This window comes from Periplaneta americana, chromosome 5 (assembly GCF_040183065.1).
Source record: "Periplaneta americana isolate PAMFEO1 chromosome 5, P.americana_PAMFEO1_priV1, whole genome shotgun sequence".
In the NCBI taxonomy this organism is placed as follows: Eukaryota; Metazoa; Arthropoda; class Insecta; order Blattodea; family Blattidae; genus Periplaneta; species Periplaneta americana.
The window spans coordinates 88,405,146-88,429,839 of NC_091121.1; positions in this window are offsets into that span (position 1 = coordinate 88,405,146).

Here is a 24,694-nt window from a genome sequence, read left to right on the forward strand (position 1 = left end):
ATGAATGTATGATTCCCTATAGACGTCATCCTGCAAACATTTCATTGGGGGAAAGGTTCGACTTCAATTATGATGCCTAAACATTGCTTATGGGTATATCTGATATCTTTTGAAATATGCCAAGGGAAGAGGGTAAGTGCAAATGATCACTTTGAATTTGATTATGGTAAATGTGCAGCACATCTCGTTGAAATGCTCGACAACTTACCACATGATATGAAGAGCCTACCCTTCCGACTGTACATACTTTGATAACCTGCGAGGACTGGCTGGCTGGCTGGCTGGCTGTCCTCGTATACTCAATGCATTACGAGTGAAGTGGGACTCTGTGTAAAATGTTTTGAAAAATGATATGTAAAATCTTAGGAAGTGCAACTAAACCAAGGAGCATTGAGGTGCGAACCCTTGCTATTTGTAAAAGCTAGCTCCATTGCCCTGTTATTATCGTACAAGAAATAAAATAAAAAAAGATAGTGAATGAGATAATGAAGTTTTTCTGTCATTCCAATAAATAACGACTTAAAATGATGAAATCTGAAGGAAAGAAATCTTGCACCCGTATCTTCCTAGCGGTACCGTATGGTACCACCCCTTATCTTTGAAAGTAGATGATTTTAAACAAAACGGAGTTTAATTCCATAATGAGGACGTAAGTTTGAACAAATGTTGAAGAAATTACAAAAATCGCAACATGTCAGAAAACCAGGCAGATTAGGGTTAAGCGGATGATGTGAATGTGTTAGGAGAAATCCACAAACTATTAATGAAAACAGGGGAATTTTACTTGAGGCAAATAAGGAGATAGGTTTGGAAGGAAATCTCGAAAAGGCAAAGTACATGATTATGTCTCGTGACCAGAACATAGTAGGAAATTAGCCACGACTTGGCTCTCTCGGTTAAGGCGCGTGCCTGCCGGTCTGAAGTTATGTTCGAACGCGGGTTCGATCCCCGCTTTGGCTGATTACCTGGTTGGGGTTTTTTCCGAGGTTTTTCCCAACCGTAATGTGAATCCAAGGTTATCTATGGCGAATCCTCGGCCTCATAATTAACCAATTAAAATAAAACATAGTAGAAAATTGAAATTTATCCTTTAAAAAGGTGGAAAATTTCAAGTACCTTGGAGGAACAGTAACAAACATAAATGACAGTTGAGAGGAAATTAAACACAGAATAAATATCGGTAATTCCTGTTATTGTTCGACTGACAAGCTTTTATTTATAAAACAATTATATTACCGGGTGTTCTGTATGGTTGTGAAACTTGGACTCTCAATTTGAGAGAGGAAAAAGCTTAAAGTTGTTCGAGAATAAGATGCTTGGGAAAATATTTTGGGCTAAGTGAGATGAAGTTACAGGAAAATGGAGAAAGTTACAAAACTAAGAACTGCACACATTGTATTCTTCACCTAAAATAATTCACTAGCCTGCGAATTCCAACTTTGTGTTTGTTGCCTAAACTAAGTAATGTGATTTTATATAATGTCGATGTGCTGAATCCGAATTTTCAATCCGTTTGCTTCTATCACGTCAGGTTTGTTTGCAAAATCACTTTAAATGTATTTTATAATTACGTGAATTTCATCACCAACTTTTTCACTTCACTTTTTTATTTCAAATCCAAAAACAATATTTAAAAGACACAATTTGCTGAAATTATGTTTAGGGTTGTTCATACATGTCACTAGAGTGTTTTTGCTTTGTTTTGTCTTGTTTACCTAACTATTGGATGTATAAATTAGCACAACGTATCACACAAAAAATTACACCATTTGTTTCTTAGTTGAGAAAGTTCTCCTGTTCCTCTTCCTTTCATGTTTCTCTTCAGGTATTTCACGCTTTAAAATTCAATAATAATCACCAAGCATAGGCCTACTGATGCTCCCGCGTCCCTGGTACCTTTTTTCGAACTCCTGCAGATCCTTGTGAAATCGTTAATCTTACTCTTAGCTGAATAATCCTAGATTTTCGGCGAAATAATCTAGCTGAGAAAACAGAAAATTTTGATACTCATGTTACAACCAAATTCCTTGTATGCTTCAAGCATGTTAGCCACAATGTTTCGGTAATTAGGATCCTTGTTGCCAAGAAATTTTAAAACAACTTCACAAAAAAAAAAAAAAAATCCATGCTGATTTCTCCTTTTCGTCCATACTGTTTTTAAATGTTGCACCAGACATGTACTTAAAACAGCCTCCTTCCTTATTTAAAGCTTTTACAAGCTGTTTCATTAAGCCAAGCTTGATGTGGAGAGATGGCAGCACAACTTTAGAAGAACTCACAAGGCTTTGGCGCACAACATTCTTACAACCGATTTCCAAATTTTGCCGAGGTGACCAGTCTTTCATAGTCCAGTGATCAACTCGTGCCCTACTATCCCACAGGCAAATAATGCATGGAAATTTGGCAAAACCAGATTGTTGACCCAGGAACATAGTAAGAACTTTGTAATCATCACAAACTTGCCACTAGTGTTCTTATAGTCTAGTCGCAACAACAGCAGTTGCAAATTTGTGTATGTTTTTTTAAGGATCACTGAATAGGCAACGGGCACTGAACCTAAAATGTTTCTGTTATGAAGGAGGAAATCCTTTAAACTTCACTTGGAAGCATCAATGAACAGTCTCCATTCACTTAGATCATAGTTTGGAAGTTCAAGTTTTAGCATAAATTCTTTCACATTACTGCAATATACAAGATTATCATCTTCGGAGAAAAAGTATTTAAAGCCTATTTCACGTTGTCAGTACCAATAGAATGATGTTTGTTTAAGATTTTCTGGTCGCACAGGGATTGGTACATTAGGCACAAGTAAAATGGCTGACCGAACAAACTGAATACACGATTTGATTTTTATGTTTAGAATCGTACCCCTTCACATCACACGAACAGAAGTAGCAGTCTTTACTATGGTTCGACTGCTCTCTCCAAACCATAGGTACTCCAAAAGATAGCAACGGTCTTCTCCAATTGATCAAATGACGAAATTCTTCAGTGCATACTCTACATACTTTGTGTGGTGCCCAAGCTTTACTTTGGTTTCCAAGTTTGACTTTTTCACAAAATCTGTAATATTACACCTCTGCTTAGGCAATACGTATATCCTATGTAAGTTATATAACAAAAGTGGTCTGGATTATTTAGACATCCTCGATGCAACATGGTAAATACTTTCTTACTGGACTAAAAATTTTCAACATTCTACTCCACAAAGCTTCAAACTGATTTCGCTTCGTTTCCAGATGAAACGCAGACTAATGAAATGTGAGAGAAACTAGACGAGTTGAGTTCAGTCTCTCACCAAGGAGTGGCTGACATTTCTGTCTTTCAAAAATGAAAATAATGACAAGGCTGCACGTTATTTCGCCCTAACTTCCTTATGTGTTTGCACCCCCTATCTGCTAAGAAACATCCAGTGTCCTTGGTTTTCAATATAAACACCTTAAAAATATGTTGAATACATTTGGTTTTCATATCCTAACATACTAAACCTACATATGTTAAAGTATTACAGTTTAAATAATTACGCTATAAATTGTCGTAATATATGATAAGAAAATTAAAATAACAAAAAAATTGTACGTGATAGGAACTTTTGGCCTTGAATTTGATTTCAGCATGCTAAAAATACCCTAAAAACATTAAAACTTTGGAGGCAGGAATTTCATCGCAGACTAGTGATAATTAGAAATGTTAAATCCAGACGTTTGAGATGGGCAGGGCAAGTAGTACGTATGGGTGAATCTAAAAATGCATATAGAGTGTTAGCTGGAAGACCTGAGTGGAAAAGACCTCTGGGGAGGCTAAGGCGTAGATTGGAGGATAATATTAAAATAGATTTGAAGGAAGTGGAATATTATGGTAGAGACTGGGTTAATCTTACTCAGGATAGGACCCGATGGCGGGCGTATGTGAGGGCGGCAATGAACCTCCGGGTTCCTTAAAAGCTATTTGTGAATAAGTTTGTAAGGAAGGTAGAATATATTCATATTATTACATTATGATGATGCAACAGATAAAGGACTGAAATGAGATAGTTTTATTACTTGGCTCATAGATATAATATGGTTGGTTTAAAATGAAATATAATTTAATAATGTGGAAACAAAGCAGTAAAAGGCCCAAAAAATGTGACGGAAGAGGAATGCGAATTAATTCTATAAATAGTAAAGGAAAGGAAGGATATTATAGGCCTATAGTTAACTGCTCCAATACACAGAGAAAATCTTAGTTTTCGATAAGAAAACATTCTTTCATGTTCATCTCTTCTCTTGTAGATGTCATTTTAATTATATTTGTGATAATCCTGCTATTGTTTTAAAAAAATCATGTATCACTTTACTTACAATACTTAGATATATGCCATAATGATCCCCAACACATTTCTAAACCCGGACGGTAAACATTTGGTGTGGTATGATTGGAAATCAATTTGTCGGATCTGTTGAGTTTCCAAACACCTTGACAGCTCAACATTATCTACATTTCCTGCAGACAGAGTTACCATTGCTGTTGGAGGACGTTTCTGTTCTTATCACACAAGGCATGTGGCTGCAGCAAGATGATGCACCTCCACACTTCGGCAGGTGTGTGACTGCAATTTTAAATCAACAGTGTCCACATCGTTGGATTGGCCGAGGAGGTCCAGTGACTTGGCCACAAGTTCACCAGATATATCTCCATTAGATTACTTTCTTTGGGGGCACATAAAATCAATTGTGTATGCTGCTCGGTCGAACACATGGATCGAACTTCTCAGGAAAATAATGGAGTGCGGTGAAGGTTTGAGAATGATGGCGCTATTGTAATGAGAGCGATAAACTCTTTTACAGACAGAGCTCGAAGATACCTCGACAACCATGGTGATCATTTCGAACTTCAAATGTGACAATTCAGAATGTGTATTCCTCAAAACAAAATTATAAGTAAATCACAAGTAATAAAATTATTAATTTAGAAATGTGTTTTCTGTAGATACCGTTGTAATTTGGCCCATGTTAATAACTCTTTTCACTCAAAATAATCCCAGGAACACGTAGGTAAGCTATGGACATCTCGCTGCGGGATACCCTGTATATTACTTTTCTTTCCCACCGAACACGAGTTTTATTCATACGGGAGTTTGATCATAGCAAACTATATAATATTGAATAATTTCGAGGGAAAAATTGTTCCGGGGCCGGGTATCGAACCCGGGACCTTTGGTTTAACGTACCGGGTAGCTCAGTTGGTAGAGCCTTGGTACGTTAAACCAAAGGTCCCGGGTTCGATACCCGGCCCCGGAACAATTTTTCCCTCGAAATTATTCAAATAAACTTTACAGGGAGTTATACCTGAATGCTTGATTTGTATATAATATTGTTTTCTAAACGTTTATCTAAAATGTCGTGTGTTTCATAGTAATGTTATTATTTTAAGACAAATTTATTTCTTTGATTTCTACTTCAAAATTTCTTTATTCTTGTTGTTGCTTTTATTATCAAATGTTTATGTTCTAATAATAATAATAATAATAATAATAATAATAATAATAATAATAATAATAATAATATAATAATAATAATAATAATAATAATGTGTTACTTTTAAACAGTATTGTTCTATACAATTCTTTATAGGCCTAAGAAAATATTATGTTTCTACACCTGAGAGACGATAATATATTGCAACATAATATTTACGCTTGTCCTTCAGACGAAAGATTATTTATTAATTTACTGTATTTATTCGACGTATATTGCGAAATCTCCAACTCTTACGGTGTATGATGGGAGAGAATTATCTCGCCAACTGCTTTATCCTGTGTCCACGTAACTTCAGAGTTATGTGCCTTAACTTCGAAGTCTACTTATGTGTAGCAGTACTGTCGAATACTATCGCCAAAGGCTACAGTGCTTGGTTGCCAACTCACTTATTATGTAACTACCCAATCTAGAAATAAGTGACTTTGGCATCCCGACAAATGTTTTCGGGACAACGGGACGCTGACTCAAAATGCGGAACTGACCCGTATAATGCGCCATGTCTGGTCAGTTTATTTTAAATAAAGAATGAAATTATATAAAGCCTCTAACAAACTATGTTGTTTATTACAAAAAATCAATATAAGCTTATGCTAAACGGACCTCAGTGAAAAGAATTCGATATGTTTTACGCCGATAGGAATACTTGTGACATTTTCTCAGATGTATTTTAGGATCATGTACCTTCAAAAAGATAAACAAGGTGGGCCAGTCAAACGCAAAGATTTGATGGAAGTATATTGTTCATATGGAGAGAGTGACAATGAATATAACAGTCTCTTCTCTATCTAATTATTTTACAATTTATGACTCTTTAGGCGGTGACATCACTATCTTCGTGTTCCTTAGTAATCAAGTTATTTGTCTCTACCATGTTTCGTTAAATGGTGCTCATTGTTACTGAAAATTGCAATTAATTGATTTCCATGGTCATGAGAAACCTGTCCATGCCCAAAAGGTATGGTGCGCGGTTTCATCAACTGAAATAATCGGTTCATTCTTTTTTGAGAATGAGGCCGGAAATGCAGTGACTGTTAATTCAGTGCTATATGTTGAAATGATACAGAATTTTTTTTACACCACAACTCGCCCATTTTCCAGTAAATGAAAACACACTGTTTCAACAGGACGGAGAAACAAGCCATACCGTAAGAATTTCGATGGATGCTGTGAATGCTTTGTTCTCGGGCCGCGTCATTACTCTGAAATGGGATATCGCTTGGCAGCCTAGGTCACCTAATTTAACAATATGTGATTTCTTCCTGTGGGGACACCTCAAATTGAAGGTATTTGGGGGTAATCCACCCAGAATAATTCCAGCTCTAAAACAACGTATACGAGAAGAGGTCGCTTCGATACCTGTCAATATGCAACAGTTAGTGGCCGACTCGAAGAATGTGTGCGTTTCAATTGAGGTCAGTTGGCTGACGTAATTTTTAAGAAATAATGTTTTTTTTTTCTCGTTTCATACCTAATAGTTATGCATATACTTGTCATTTCTACTCATTAAATTGATATGATATAATAGTAACTTTTGATTCTTTTTCTGAGCCTTGAAATCTTTCCGTTTGACTGGCCCACCTTGTACTTAATGTTTTCTTTGCTTTTAGACTAACAGTTCTGTAATAGCGTTTCTTTACTTTGGATGTGAACGACTGAAGCCTTCTGGAATAAGCTAATTCATATTGTAATAGTACCAGCGTTGGTGATTTTGCTGAAAGTGACTTTTTTTTTTGGAAGTACTTGTGGTAACAGTAATGTTTTTAACGCTATAGCAACAGTAACAGTAGTAGTCGTAGCGTTTACATTGTATGCGAGAAAACACGTTCAATGTACTGCCAGTATACCTTTTCATCCGTACGTATCTCTAATGTTACCTTTGCGGTAAACAGAAGACAACAGCACTCAGTTTCAACATTGGTTACCTTCAAACACAAGCATAGTTGAAATTGGACACATTTTCATCAGAGACGACAAACAGGTGAAGCAGCGCTTTAGCACCATTTTCACTGGGGCTTTGCGGTCTTCCAGCGGTCACGGGGGTGCAATGCGGTCGCATTGAGTTAACCGCAAACTCCACCCTCCCCTCTTGCAGACCCTCGTCTCCGCGCCACATATACTCCTAAATGTTGTACTGTTACCAAGGAGATGTGTCATATGCAAGTGTTGTAGAAAGCAAAAACACTTTGCATGATAACTGTGCTGTTATTGCAATTCTTGCTGCTATTTGCCACATATAGGTTATCGCATATTAGGCTGTTTCCACATCGCCTTCTTTTACAAAAATTGGAATTCCTGCGGAATTAAATTATCATCCTGTCAGATTATTTTTTTACTTACTCGTACATAGTTTGTTCTTTCTCCCTTCTTATTACCTTCCCCTCCTTTTCTTCATTCGTTTGTTTCATTTCAATTTTATCCATACTTGTCTCTTTTATTATTATTTCTTCAATTTCTTCTTTTTCATCTCCCGTTTTTGGTTATTTTGTTTTAATCCAATGTAGTTTTTGTGCCTAATTCTTTGTCTTGATCCTACCTTTAACCCTCCTTCGTTTTCGCATATTTTCATTTTTATTAGTCCTTCATTCATACTCTGTTTCTTTATAATTTATTTCCTATATTATTTTTATCCTTTCTTAAAGTATTCCAGAGTACTGTAAATAACAGCCGTTTTGAAGATGTGCATTGTCATCTTATTGCTCTAGATCAGGAATGCAAAACTGTGCTACAATTGAAGCACATGTCATAAGCCGGAACACGTAACTCATCCCTTCCCTGCAACTCTCGCGTCATTGTACTGTAAGGGGAAAAGAGAAGAGAAAACAGTGCGTTTGCCAAACGTCACAAAAACATCTTTAACGTCATTGAAGGCTCCGGCCTTGTGGATGCAGAAACGAACTCTTTTCCCATGCTTCCACCCCTTTTTCCCCCAGTTCTGCAATCCTGCTATAAATTGATATTTAATTATTCTTGAACACGTTCATGTGACATAAAATGTGCCGTTCAGACCAGAAGTGGTGCAAGTCAAAAATGGGTAATGAGGATTAAAGTAAACATTCTGTAAAATATAGCGCAAAGTAGCAATTAATGTTCAATTTATTTAAACTATTAGTAGTCAGTGGATAACACGAATGACATATGAATAGCTACTTTGCACTGTATTTTACATAATTTTTACTTTAAACCTCATTACCCAATTTTGACTTACACCACTTCCGCTCTGAACAGCTCAATTATATCCAAACCAGTTATTTTTGTATTCTTGAATTTTATCAAAGCTACTATGACTTTTAATTCATTTAGAATATCTTAATTTGTATTAAAACCTTACCGTGTATGTTGTGCAGTTTTTCTCATAAATTTAATTTCATATGCTCAATTCTTCATTTATTCTTGGCTTACAGTGTCCAGATTTCGCTGCTATACGTTGTTGTTGCAAAGGCCAGAGTTTTATAAGCCTACATCTTTATTTCAGTACACTGAGAATTTGGTGGGTTATTAATAATTTCTGTTATTGTTAAACCAATTGTAATTTTGTTACGCTTCTTCGTTTTCATAGGATAGTAAAAACCCTAGATAATTAAATGAATTGATTTGTTCATTGATTTTGTTTATTACTATTTTACTGAATATTGGATTTTGTCCCTTATAGTCATCATCTTTCGTTTCTCGGTTGAAATTTTCATTCCATATTCTTATATCAAGTTTATTCAGTATGTATATTACTAATTGTAAGTCATTTTCGTTGTATGCTATAACAACTTGATTATCTGTTAATAATATTGAATTATGTCATGATTTCTGTTTTTTGTAACTACAGTTTCTTCTTCTTCTTCCTAAATTATTTCACTCAAATATATACAGTGGCCACCGTAGGCTAAGGCGCTTTCTTCCGATCCGGAATTGTATTTGGTCCCGGGTTCGATTCCCGCTTGAGCTGATTACCTGGTTGCGTTTTTTCTATCTTTTTCCCACCCGAAGACGAATGTCAACTAATCTATGGCGAATCTTCGACCTCATCTCTCTAAATACCATCTCGCCATCACCAATCCCATCGGCGTTAAATAACCAATTAGTTTATACAACGTCGTTGAATAACCAACATAAAAATATATACAGTATTTAAACTCAGTGTAGGGTGGTAAAAGCATTATCTTTACCGTTTTGACCTGGATTGTTTCCAAGATAAAACATTATGCTGGTTTCATTTAATATATTTTTTACTAAGTAATGTAACCTATTCGTGAACACCGTAGAGGTGCTAAAAACTTCATAGAAGGTAATTAGAGCAGAGCAATGAATAATCTTGACAACTCGCGGAGTCTGTTAACTTGCACAGCAGCTGAGTTGTGGAGTTAGCGACAGCGTGACTGGTTAAGTGATTAATCGTTGAGGAAGTCGACTAGTTAAATGACTAGTTTATTTGCAGTGACTGTGCCTGTTGACCGAGAGACTCTCGAACCGTGACTAGCTTACCGGAGATATATGAGCAAGTGACCAATTTCTGACGAAAAAAATAGCAGTGCCAAGCCCAGCAAAATGGATTGATCAGAGTGCAGCTTACGCTCTGACAGAAACATAAGGGTTCGGCATTAGGCATCTATCCATCTTATGGCCAGCTGCATCCATCTTCCGTGATGGCTGAGTGCCGCTTCCACCGCCGCCGCTTTTATTAAAGTTTCACGATGCCCATCATACTGACTTAACTGTCTGTACGTTTGTTTTGCGGAAAGGCACATCGGTTGTCATGTTCGTTTTTAGTCTGTCTACTCTCCTGTAATAGCTAGTCTCGCTTACAAACTAGGCTACCTGCAGTGAATCGTTCGACTTCGTGTCCAGAAAGTCAGGACTTCGACCTTAGAAATCAACTGTACTGACTGAGATTTCACTGCAGGTAAAAGACATATTATTTTCATCTTCCTACTCATCGATTCTTTACTAATATATGATTTTGAAGTCACGTTTACAATACATTATGTAACAAAATCTCACGGACAAATTTTGAGGAATGATACGTCACACAGAGAGGCTCACTTTTTGTTACAGAACATAACGCTCGATAACACGTCTTTCATGAGTTATGCATCCTTATTAGACGCGCATTCCGCATAACCTATGTTGCACAAGTGTGCGCTTTAAGTCCTTATCTCTGTTACAGTGCTGTAGTTTGTTATTGGTCTGTCTGGTGCATCTTCAATCCGTCATATCATCCAACAGTCCAACATAATACTGCCATTCTTAATGAGTTGTATGATTAATGGTGTTAAGGTGTCAAAAATGTAATGAGGTCCTGTAACAGGGTATGTAATTTTAAAAGGTGTTGTAAATTGTCAGAACATGCATGGAAAATTAAATTTCATTTCTGTAAAAAGAAAAAAACTGGATATCTAATTTTGGATGCATACTTCCTAACGAACGTGTCATCGAACATACATTCCTTAACAAAAAAAGATCTCCTTTGTGTGACCTATCATTCCTCAAAGATTGTCGGTGAGGTCCTGTGACACTCTGTATATATTTTTTCCTTCCACATTCATAGCTTTGTATTCCTCACTCTCGGTCTGTATTATTTGTTGGTCTTTAATTTATGGTTATTTCCTTGACCCTCTTGCTACCGAGAGGGGTAATAGGAATATTCCACTGATGTTTTTTGTACTGTTTCCATTTTTCGTCATATTTATTTTTTTGAAATTCCAAGTTTTTGTCCGTTATATGTCTACTAACATTTTGAAATGAGAATAACACATAATTAATCTACTTTAAAAAGTAATTCGTTTTATTCATGTGGGGTATTTGTTACCCCGCTTGGTAGTCAGTGTCATGAAAATTCCAGGATATGAATTCAATCTGTAGCTTAATTTTTTTCATATCTGAGTTTCTCTCGTTCTAAATTATTTTCTTTTGTATTATTTATATCATTATTCATATTTTTATGTATATTATCATGACATTTGGTTTCCATTTTTTTTTATTTTTTATTCCTGTGTGTTGAAGTATACTTATTCTACAAGCGATTTTTTTTTAGAAATAATTACTAGTGAAGCCTTTTTTCGAGATGTCCATTGTAGTAGCTATGGGTGGTGTTAGAATACTTGAATTTTAACAAAACTAAAATTTATTTGTTGGATTTATATTTTTATTTATTCATTTTTATAACTTTTATTGATTTTTTAAATTTAATTTTATTATAAACAAATGTTTTGGACATTTCTTGGTTATATAGATTCCATCTCAATATTTAAATTTCAACAAATAACTGAAATGATTTCAAATTTATGTTATAGTACTGTGATATTCATAGCTTGTAGCTGTATTTTCCACTACCGGTATGTCAAAACTATATAGCTTTGAGGTGTTTATCTTGAAATACAAAGGAGGAAGTCTAAATTTACTGTATACCGGTGTGTTATTATATAAGTTTCTTTAATTTTCCTGTACTTTTTCAACAATATGGAACAGGATATTTTAAATTCACTTTATTTGTTTAAGTAGGACGATTATTTTACATTTTTCTATTTTCTGGAAGTCTACAATCATTTGTTAAATATTCCGAATGCTTAACAAAGGTTGGTATATTATTTTTATTGCGGCTAATTGTAATACTTTATTTTCAATTCCTATTAAGAAATTAGGAGGACCGAAAAATATTTCAGACCATGGTAGCACGGGCTGTTCTGAGTAAAAAGTTCATAGAAAAATGTGTTCAATTTCTAGTGTGTGTTGAGATACAGTTTTCTGAATGTTACACATAAAAAGTGTTACAGGTGGCAAGAAGGAAACATAATTAACTTGATGTTTACATTTAACCTTCCAGTAGTGGCGCCCTCTTTCAGAACATCACTGCTGGCGCCAAGTCTGGTAGACCCATATATATTTAATTTTATTTCTTACTCTTCCAACCAATTTATTAATGTTTTAGCAATTTGACAGCATCCATAGGATATACTGAAAGGGGTGAATTGCAAATAATAAGCAGTTTGTTGTTATATAACATCTATTTTAATTAATTTTAAAAGATTGAAAAAAAAAGTGAATGTAATGTGAATTTTATCAACAAGATACTTTCAAATCAGCAAACTATTGAAATATTGTGTATGGTTTTTCCTTAAAAAAGTAAAAATAACATTTAAATACTGGTTTGAGACAGAAGATCATTTAAGCACTGTATTCAGAGCATGAAAACTGAGCATGACTTAAACATAAAAATTTCTTACATATTTTACAAAAGTATTTTGTTTTACTGTCCTTTTTGAAGAAAAAACACTTTTTTCTCCTTCCCTCTGGAAACGGATCAGCCTTAACATGTTGAAAAGATGTTCCAGCAACCTCTTGCCCTCTTTCTCGTACTTCACGTGGAAGATTTGTAAGGGCAGCTCTACGTTTCAAGTGATCATCTGTTAATCCCACGGCCAACTCCTTCACGTACTTCTTGTGGACACTGTTTTCCTTCTGATTGTTAAAGATACAAATCACTTGTGAGTTTATTCCAGCAATATTCAGTAGTGCATACATCACCATTGACCATCTTCTGGTATTTCTTGCTACGTCATAGGCAGCACAAATTTTAACAATTGATATAACAAGCACAAAGTTTGTCAACCACGTCGACACCTCTCTTAGTGGAGTTATAGAAGGTGACAATTTCTGGCTTGCTTTTGTCACCTATTGATGAATCTATTAAGTCATCATGATGCATACTAGATGCTAAAATTACATTTTTGCCCTTTTCGGTACGTAAGAAACAATGGTAATGTCTTCTTGGAAACCAAACACACTAGATCCCACTGGTCTCTTTTTGGAATCCACAAATTCTATTGGCAGCTCCCTTTTATTCTTTTGAACTCTTCCCACACAGGTTGTTCTATGGCGATTCACCAAGCTTGTAATAAGTGGAAAGGAAGTGAACCAATTATCACATGTAATGTTCCTCCCTGTTCCTGATATTGGTTGGAAAAGTCGCTCGACTATACTTTTACTTTGAGGATCATTTTTTGCCCTAAATAGACCTTCTGGTTGTTAACCAACATATGGTTCTATATTTAGGACATACCATGTCTTAGCATCAACTAAGGAACAAATTTTGATGCCATATTTATTAGGTTTTTTTAGGCATATACTGTTTGAATGAGCATCTGCCTCTGAAAGCCTCCAACATATCATCTACTGTTGCAAATTCACCTATTGTGTATCCTTGTTTGCAGTTGTTCAAAAACATTTCAAACACCTGACGAATTGGAGCTAACTTATCCCATTGTTTTCTATCGTTTCTTGTTTCTGTATTGTCAAAGCGTAGATGACTAATAAAAATAAATAACACTTAATATGCCATCATCAAAAACAAGAGACCAACAATCAGTAGGAGTTTCAGCCTCTCTAGCACATGGCCTCACACCTGGTAGATGCGTCACAATATTACACTGCCGAGTCCTAACAGCCTTTGGTGAGCAGTGTTGTCTCCATACCGTACCATCTTTAGATTTGAAACCGGGAGCTCTAGGAACTTTGTTCGGAATCTCAAATTGTTCATCATCACCACTCGCGCTCACCTTCCTGTCCTGTATCTGTATTGCCATAAAACACTTCCACTTCACCGTCCTCTACACCAGTGTCGGCGTCATTATCACAGGGTTCACTATCATTCTCACAGCTTACAACCTCGTCTAGCAAACTCACAACTCATTTTTCATTTTCTTCATAAGACATTTTAGAAGTATCTAGCAAAGTCACAACTCGTTTTTCATTTTCTTCATAAGACATTTTTGAAATATATCGTAAACTAAATATTAATTTAAAACTAGCAAAATGTTTCATATCATCAGTAAACAGAATAATCCGCTGATATTTGAACCAATCAGTTCGTTACTACCACAAATAATTCTTAAGCACTAAAACTTCAAAATGAAACTGTGTAACGCCAACACTGGCGCCAAGTCTGATAGACCCGTTACGTAATTATCTCGCTTACTTCTGCACGAATAGCCATGTCGGCATTCACATGTCAACTATGGAAAGAAACAGGAAGCTAGGTGGAGAAACAGATTTCTACTCCCCAACACTTCAGAGTAAATAGTAAAAGTAATTGTGCCGGGTCTGTGAGACTTGGCGCCAGCACTGGAAGGTTAATGCTTGATTATTTATTATATTTCAACAGTTGAAAGTAATGTTTCGAAAATATCACTAGTGGCATCAATGCACTTTTCATCTCTGTTCTTTTTTAAATTTGTTTTACTAAATTTCAACCAGATAACTTGTCAGAACCAGGATTTGAAACCGGTCTCCGCTCATTGAACGGTCAGGCAAGCTAGCCGTTCACTCCAGAGCGGTAGACTTCATCTGTGGTGTTTAAGTAAGATGGCGGATCTGTGAGTAGGTACGGTCCTGGAGCAGAGAATTGTGATCGGAAAATATACGTTTTGTGTGGCTAGCGAGTGAGGCTGTAGCAGTAGAGTGAGTAATGGGTGTGGAAGTGTTGCTGGAAGTGTTAGTGGAGCTTATTCGACTCTAATAATTCGGAATTATCATAAATATAACTGCGACTTTGTCGAAACGCTGTCACTGCCTTCTCGATCGTCACGAATTTGTTCGGTAGGAAGACCGCTACAAGACCGCTATCACCCGTTAGGGATCAAGGAGACACTGGCCGGAAAGAAACGATACACAAGCGCCAAGCGGAGAGAGTATATATACTTGCGAAGGAGTTTGATGGGTGAGAAACCACTTGAGTGCACGTCCAACAAACTTGTCTCACTGTGAATAGCAGGAGAAGGGCCTCATGAGCGTGTGGTACTGATCAACAAATTGTAGAACTGCTATCGAACACATGCGTGTCAGTGTATCTGCACTGGTGTAACTGAATGTACTCCATACCTCTCTAACCATCTCGAGTGGACTGTGAATATAGTGCTATAAGCAATAGACAACAGTACATCAGCAATATAATCATAATTTTATTATCATTATTATTACTATTCTTCTTCTTCTTCTTATTATTATTATTATTATTATTATTATTATTACTATTTTTAATATCAGACGTGTTATTTAATGTTCTATATTAGGCAATGCTAATTAATAGTACTAGATAAGATAAGAGTAATCATTTGGACACTATACACATTAGCCATATTAGAAGAACGCCAGCCAGGTGAGTGAGTGCAGTGACAGTGGCAGTGAACACAGTGATAACGGTATTATAAAATTTTCTTCAATCTTCTCCACCCCGACATCCCCACCGCCGTGCAACATGAATCAGGACATACCTCCAGACAAACCAACCACAGATCCACCTCGCTCCACCCGCAAACGTCCACAATCCCTGGATAGACAACCCTCACAAAGAGATCCACGAAGAAAAGCCCTCACACCTGGTTTGGCCTCCGATCAAGCACCACCTGATGCATACACTGAAAGTGAAACCGACTCAATCCTAATTATACACAACCCTAGCACCTCACAATTAAAAAGAGTACTGGCAGAAATAAGCATCCCAGTCCGGTGGCACAAGCAACTGGATCACTTATATATTATCAACTTTCACACCCCCACTCACCTTCAGAAATTCACGCTGCACATCCCTCCCACCGCTCTAGGACCACCCAACCAAACACAATACTTACTACCGACCCAAGCCAAAAATCCAGCCCCTTGGACCTCACTCTCCCCAAATAGACCATACACTCCACAATCAGTTACCAAAGAAATTGTCCTCCCAACGGCACAACACACACCACAACCCAACGGCCGCGTTCTGCGGTTCCGTATTAACGACCTTTCCGCTACCTTCCCTCTGAAACTCAAGCAACTTGAATCTAATTCTAAACCTACAGCCTCCAACCAAGCAGCACTCACTAGCAACCTTCAGCAGCCCCCGGAACTCCAGCCATCTCACCCGAACGTTATCCGCATACAGAATCAAGCCCTCCACAACAATAACTCCACTTTCATCTATAACAAATCTATACAACTCAACATCACTCCACCCAGACAAACATGGTCAGCCAAATACAACAGTACCACTCTCACATTCATCTCCCACCCGCACATGGAGACTTTCATCTCAAATGTTCCCCCCAGCACCTTCGGCCCTAATGCAGATTTCATTATCCGTACTTATAACCCCACAACAACCTCGGCGTCCCAGAACTTTCAAATATCCAGAGAAACAAACGTTGTAGCTGGCGGCCTGGCTCCAGAAATCGAAACAACGGAAATATCACAGGCCATGAAAGAGAAGGGCATCTGCCATACCCGCATCACTCGCATAGTAAATAACAACGGTCCCACACCCCTAATCCGTATCTTCTCTACTGACGAGTCAACCATCGCCTCTCTGTTGGATACAGGACTGCAGCTCTGGGGCCGGACATACCATTGCAAACCTCCCAAACTTTCGGCCAGACATCTTCCCTGCCGAAACTGTCACCAGTATCTCCATACAAAACAAAACTGTCCTAACCCGACAGTCTGCTTCCAATGTGGGAAAGTTGGCAACAACTGCTCCCACACACAACGGCCTCATCGCTGCGCAACATGCAAGACCGACGGACACGACACAGGACAGATGCACTGCCCTCTGTACCCCGAGATGTTGACCTCCCCGATGAACCAACATACCACCCACTCATTAAAAGACAAGCCCCACTCTCCCCAACTAAACCCAGCAAAATGCCTCCTCCGCCACCAGAACTAACACATGACAATTTCCAAGCTTACACTAACCAACAACCCACACCGCACCAAACCTCTCCCACAACCAGCAACACTACATCATACGCGAAAGTAGCTTCCCCCACCAATGAAAACCCAACTATTCCTTCACCCCAACAAATCCGGGACTACATTGACAAAAGAATAGCGGCCCACATTGACAGACTGGAAAAATATGTGGAAGAGAAGATAAGCCAGGCCATCAACAGTATCACCTCTTTCATCACTGCCACCACAATCAACACAACGCCCCCGTCACGATTGGACGCCACGACAGCAACAATAAACGCCACAGCCAAGAAAACGATCAACAGAAAAGTCAATGTTACGCCCTATGGCAACAACATTGACATAATCACAACACCCATACTACAGAAAATGCAGACTGTAATTGGGACCGCTATAAACACAGCCTTAGCGGAGGGTTTCAATACTATCCAATGTCCCCCATCCCACCCCGACGATCCCTCACAAAATCCTCCTCCCTCCCTAACCTAAATATTCAATATGGGGTCTATCCGATTAAGACACGACATGACCATTATTCACTGCAATATCAGGCACCTGTACAACAACCGCACAGAACTCTATGACTTACTACAAGAAATGGAACCCGACGTTGTAAGTTTAAACGAAACTTGCCTGAAACCAACGGACAAATTCAACATAAAAGGTTATACAATCTACAGATACGATCGACCACCCACCCGCATACCACGAGGAGGAGCCATGTTAATGACTAAACAAGACTTACACGTGAGACAAATCGCACTACCACCGTACCTCGACGACAATGAATGCGTCATAATCCGAATAGAAGACGGAAATACCCATGTGCATGTGGCTTCACTGTACTCACCTCCAACAAGCCGCCTCCCCATACCCCTACTGCAATATCTGAACACTCTCCCAAACATAGTTATAACAACAGACATCAATGCTCACCATGAACTCCTCCATGACAACCGCAGAAACCCCAAGGACACACAATTAGCCACCCTACTTCCAAACCTATCCTACATCCAAATACCACTACCAGCCCCCACAAGAACACCCTACCTCAATCGAAACTTCACCACACCTGATAAAATATTCACTTCCCACCGCCTACAACACCGTATAACTGACATCAAAGTTCTTGCCCCACTCGATACAGACCATTCACCAATCATCTTCAAACTGGCCGCCACCACCTACCGCCCAACTCCTGACAAGGAGACCATATTTACGAGAGATTTTCGCAACGCAGACTGGATCCAATTCAAGACGCACATTACACTGACACTACCCGACATCGACATATCAAAACCAGAAGACATAGACCACGCCGACGAAACGTTCGTACAGGTGCTTGAAGCTGCAATGAATATATCCATACCGACAAGAAAACGCACCACGGATACACGCAGGCGACTACCACCAAATATAATCAAACTAATAAAGACAAAGAGAGCAGCGCACAGACTATACACACGGACACACGCAGACGAAGACAGACGACTGTACCGTTCCCTTCAACAGGATGTACGAGAAACCATACAACGTTTTGAGGCGCAGAGATGGAAAAGATTTATAGACAGACTTGACCACAATAGAACTCACAATCCCAAACTTTTCTGGGACGTGATCAAACGGATACGAGGAAAACACGCAAACTCAAACCACCCACTACGCGACGGACAACACATAGTATACGACACGCCTGGTAAACTAGATCTTCTCAGCCGCACACTAGAAAATATACACACCACACCAAATCACCCATCTTTCGACCCCCAACATCTAGCATACATTACACATCACATCACACAGAATCCTGATCTCTACGAGCCGCTTCCAGCGCCACTTCCTCGATCGACCGACGATCCACTCATTGACAACATCACTCCGCTAGACATATCATTGGAACTAAGATACATAAAAAAACTCTTCCCCCGGACCAGACCAAATCACTTACAACATACTACGCCAACTGCCTCCCAAAGCACTAAATTATCTTGCAGAACTTTACACAGGATCACTCAGACTTGGACACACACCAAAGCGCTGGAAACACTCTCACATTCTTCTCTTTCCTAAACCAGGCAAAGACGCATCTGACCCACAAAACTACCGACCGATCAGTTTGACATCAACATTAGCCAAATTAATGGACAAAGTTCTCGTGTCACGACTACACGTCTATATGCGCAACCGCAATCTACTCCCGACCACTCAAGCCGGATTCCGACCGGGAGCGCAGCTACACGACCAGCTGATACGAGTGCTCACTCCCATTGAAGAGGCTTATACACGCAGACACTACAGCATTCTTATTGCTTTAGACGCCAAGAGAGCCTTTGACACAGTTTGGATAGACGCCCTAAAATATAAACTCACATCCTTAAACCTGCCACACGAAATCACACGTTGGCTCTCCAGCTTCATATCGAACCGAACAGGACAGGTGAGACTCGGAAGGAACGAACTTTCTCGGACTTTCCGAATAGAAGCTGGAGTCCCCCAAGGCAGTGTCATATCTCCCACTCTGTATAACATCTATGTGGCAGATATTCCCCTTCCTAATAACCTGCTAGTAGGACTGGCACAATATGCAGACGACGTCGCATATTGGGCAACACACCTCCGACTCCCCTCCGCTAGGAAGTTACTAAACGCAACACTCAGGCAGTATCTAAATTGGACCAACACGTGGCGGATCACAGTCAACACAGACAAAACACAGATATGCGTCTTCCGCCCAAAACTCCGGACTCGGGTCCTCCAGAACAACCCAATCACAATAGCCAACACTCAACTTCCACTCCAGCGGAATCTCACATATCTAGGAATACCCCTCACCTCCAAACTCTCCTGGACCGAAGTAGCTAAAGAAACCTGGAGGAAATATAACGCAGCCACCAGAGCAATAAGCTACCTAAGTGGCATCAATCGACCCGGTTGTATAACCGAAACACTCCTCTACCTATACAAAGCATTGGTTAGATCCCTATGCATACATCCCTCCATTTTCCTCGCACAAGCCCCTCCAACGACCCAATTGAAATTTGAAGCACGCGAAAGAAGAATTCTCCGCCAAATCTTCCACCTGCACAGACGCACCAGAAATAACACAGTTTACACTACGACAAAAACAAAGCCACTCTTCACACACCTAAACAACATAAACAGGAAATACACACATTCGGCAGTAAATCGCGTATATACACAACACATCTTCGCAAATCCTCCGAACACAAACAACAGAACAACACTGCAGAAACTCCTCTACAACTACCACCAGCCCCCACCACCAAACTAAAACACACAAACAAAACCGCAAACACTGTTGGAAATTTGAATACTGTCTGAGAGGACACACGACATCAACAGAGAGGCAGATGAATAAAATAACACCACACCATGAAAGTCTCCATAACGATTCAGATGCTTCTGCCACCGGAAGGGGAAACTTAAAAATGTATGTGTGTATGCACAGTGTTCTGCCCAAGAGCAGGTCTTTAACTGCAAACCCAGCATTTCCCTTTCTTGCTTTCCTCTTAATCTCCCCATATAATACTTTAATGCTGTCTATCAACTGATATCTTTTACCCCGAACTCTTGCCCCGTTCACCATTCCTTAAGCATCCCAAATTAACAAATTAGGCCTACACCAAAATAATTAAAACAAAAAAAATAAAGTAAAAAATAAAATAAAATAAATAAAAAGCTAATCACCGCACTAACACACCTACTGGCACTTATGCCAGAAATAGTGTATAAGTATGTAAATATATATTTATTGTTATTTATGTACAATGGCTGGAGAGGGCATCCTGCGCGTATAAGACCCTAAAACGGCCTCTGGCTCAAAGCCAGTAAAGTCCATAAACAACAACAACAAATTCATCTGTTGACAACAGGAAGTGTTGCTCTTCTGAGATCGTCTTGTTTTCTTTCATGAATTCGAGCGACCAATTCTTCTCATGTATTGTATATTTCTCCTTTCATCCACCACCACAAATAAAAATTGAAAGGAGTAAGGTCTGGGGACCTTGATGGCCACCGTGGTCGATTCATTGCGGAATGTGAGATTTAGGTGATGTGACGCCTAACTGCTAAAATGTACATGAGCTTATATAATATAGTTTTATTCATAAAGCAGTGGGGTTTATTTTCACAGTTCTATTCAAATATTATATTGCAGTCTTGTCGGTATGACAATTCAAATAAACAGCAATTTAAGTTTTTTGAGCGCGTTAATGTGTTTTTGGCAAATTTATGTTAGAAAATAGTTAATTCGTCTCTAAAAATGCGAAATTTGTTTTAATCTGCAATGTTGTTATGAATTTCATAGAGATTTTTTCAACGCACTCAAAAGATAAAGAAGTCTAAATGTACTGAGGTATGGACTCTGCTGTTATTTGTCATCATTTTGGAATTACATATGATTGTATGAACTTTTCCACTCAGAATAGTGCCTATCATCACCCCATGAAATATTTATTCTTCCTCCTGAACAAACCTATTTCTATTCTCAATTGATTTCTCTTTCAGTAGGCCTGTTAAATATTCCCAGAGATAGAGATATTTCTGGTATGTCAAGAAATTACTTTTACAGTTTATTTTCCTTTCTGTTATTTGATTTGTAATACGTTTGATGAAAGAACTCTGATTCGGAATTAGAGAACTCCAAGCAAAATTCACTGGCATTTTCTTGCTCATGTTCAACTTTGAATACAGTATATACGACAAAGAACAACCCGTTGTCGCCATCCTGGCTGCAACGAGAGGGAAACTCTTGGTCACGTGGTGGGATTCTGTCGAAAAATGGAACTGCTGCGCAACAATCGACACCATAAGACAGGACCGGTATTGCTGATGTCCTCAAGCGTCGTGGATGGGAGGTACACGAGGAGATCCACAGCGTTTCATCCTTAGTTTCGAACAGAAGAGCAGCTATTGTAGCCATCCACAGGACTCAATCTAAGGAAATAGTTCTTGATCCTACAATCCGGTTTGAGAGGGATGGCCTGCAGACACAACATGTTGATGAGGAGAAGAGATCCATTTATGAGTCCTGCATCCCATACATAAATGAGAAATATAACCTTCCCACTAGTCAGTCGAGTGTTTCTGGTCTTTAGCTTGGTACACGTGGCACACTTCCTAAATTCACATGTAATATTTTAAAACCACTCGGTCTCCGATTTTTTTAAATTCAAAATATTTTATTGAATATTCTTAAGGATTCAATCCAAATATTAGGACTACATTACCATTTATATCTTGGCCATTGACGATTCCAGTGGGTTTGCATTTCTCTGGATTTTTTGCTAAACAGTTCCTGTATTTAATCTTTTTGTCTTTCTAAATTATTCTGTAGTGCTTTTATTCTGGATCTTTATGATCACCCTCATGGAGGGCAGATTATTCTGTTAAAAATTAATATATATGAGTGGCATAATTTCCCGTGTGTTACTCGTTATAATGTACCTCCATCTAGTTCTAGAGTATATGCATTTACAAGAAGCGTTCATGTTAGTTACACTACACAGAATGAATTATATCGAATATCCAACAGTGTTAGTGCAATTTCCTAAAGTTTAAGGAGTCGCGCGTCTGTTCTCATGGCGTTCGCTAATCGGCTTGTGTGCCGGGGCTTACTAATATAAAGAAGAGCGACACGAGGTTATTGAAAATTAATTATGGTGATGGATGGTATCACTGCTTGCAGCCCTCAGTGCATCACTGTACTGACCTCTTTAAGAAATGAATGAGTAAAAGACAACAGGGTTCATATAAAAATTATACGCTATCGCGTTTCAATATTTTTTTATGCTGTTATAACATTGCTTCTAATTTCTGACTTAGGAAATTGCTGCCAACAATTTAATATGTCCAACGCAAAAGTGTAATTTAACGGAATTTATACCTACGTAATGAACTATCAATGCAAAAATATCTAATTATTATATAATAGATTCTGCGATAGCTTTTTAAAAAGCTTAATGGAATTAACTGTGGCGTTGATGGAGCAACAACAATGGCAACGATGGTTTGATCTGAAGTTGGAAGAAGTAAGAAGTAGTAATATTAGTTTAGCGAAGAAGGTGAAGTTGTAAAACAGTCGAGTAGGTTAGCAATTATCAGTAAAAGTTATGCTTTTATAGGCCAACAGGATGTGAGAAGATAAGGCTTCCACTTTTCTAGGCAGTCAGCATTAGTAGCAGTAGCAGTCTTGTCACCTATACCCAAGAAACACTCACAGCACAGTACTAATTTCTTATATTTTAGGTTTATATTTTTTTATCCCTATAACATAGTTGTAGTAAACTTAAATTAATTATTGTCATTTTACTGGCTATCTCAACTTAATTATAATTGATTGAATTAAATTAGCTCATAAATTATGTTATTACTTTATCTTATAGTTTATCTAAATTTAAATAAATATTTACTAGTCGTTAAAACTTAACTGAAGAATATTGCTGGAGAATCTTTTAAGTGTAGTGTAAATATTCGTAATTTAAATATGTATTGTATTGAATAAGGCTGGTTGAGTGGAAGAGAAGGCCTTATGGCCTTAACTCTGCCAGCGAAAATAAATCATTCTATTCTAAATTTCTGTTAGACGCTAAAGCCCAGTTCCCACGGTGCTTGTTTTCTTGTGTGTTTCCTTGCTGGCTAGCAAGCTGGGTGTCGTGGTGGGTACGGTGCTGGCTCCCGTGTTGGCTACGGTGATGGTTGTTGTTCTCACGGAGCTGGCTCTTTTCACAGTTCAAATTGGAAATCATCTGCTGTTTCATCTATTAACAACACTCGTGGTCAAAAAGAAACTAAACCGTGGGTGGAAAACAACTGAAGTCCTATATTAACAATAGTAAACGTCGTAATAAGGTAATTAAGCCATAAGTACAAAACAGCTAAATCTCGATATTTAATTGCTGTTTCTTAGAAACTAGAGAATATAGAAAAAACAGGTTTAGTTGGAAAACAACGAACATGGCGACATGGTTTTAGCGGTGATACTATATCATCATCTTTGGTTCCAGCCTGCAAGCCAACACGAAAAATAGCAAGGAACCTACCCTCGAAATCCAGCAAGCTAGCCACCAAAGCAACCACCAGAGCGCATTACTTTCAGCGAGCGAGCACGCAAGGTAGCCATCAGCGCAGCCAACTTGGAACCCATTACAGAAACAAGCACCGTGAGAACCGGGCTTAAGTCCAACGTAACGGTGTCTATGTTGGTGCAAGTTACTTTGAGATTTTTTCCGCAGTTCTTTGACCTATTAAAAACAAATGCTGGGTACTTTCAGCACTGGATCCTGGACTCATTTCGCTTGCGTTATCACTTCCATTTCTCAGTCGCTAGATAACTATCGTAATTGATAAAGCGTCGTAAAATAAACTTATACAAATTCTGAGTGATTCCCATGACCACAGTTCGGCCGGAAAGATAGATCGGTGGAAGAAATCCATTACTC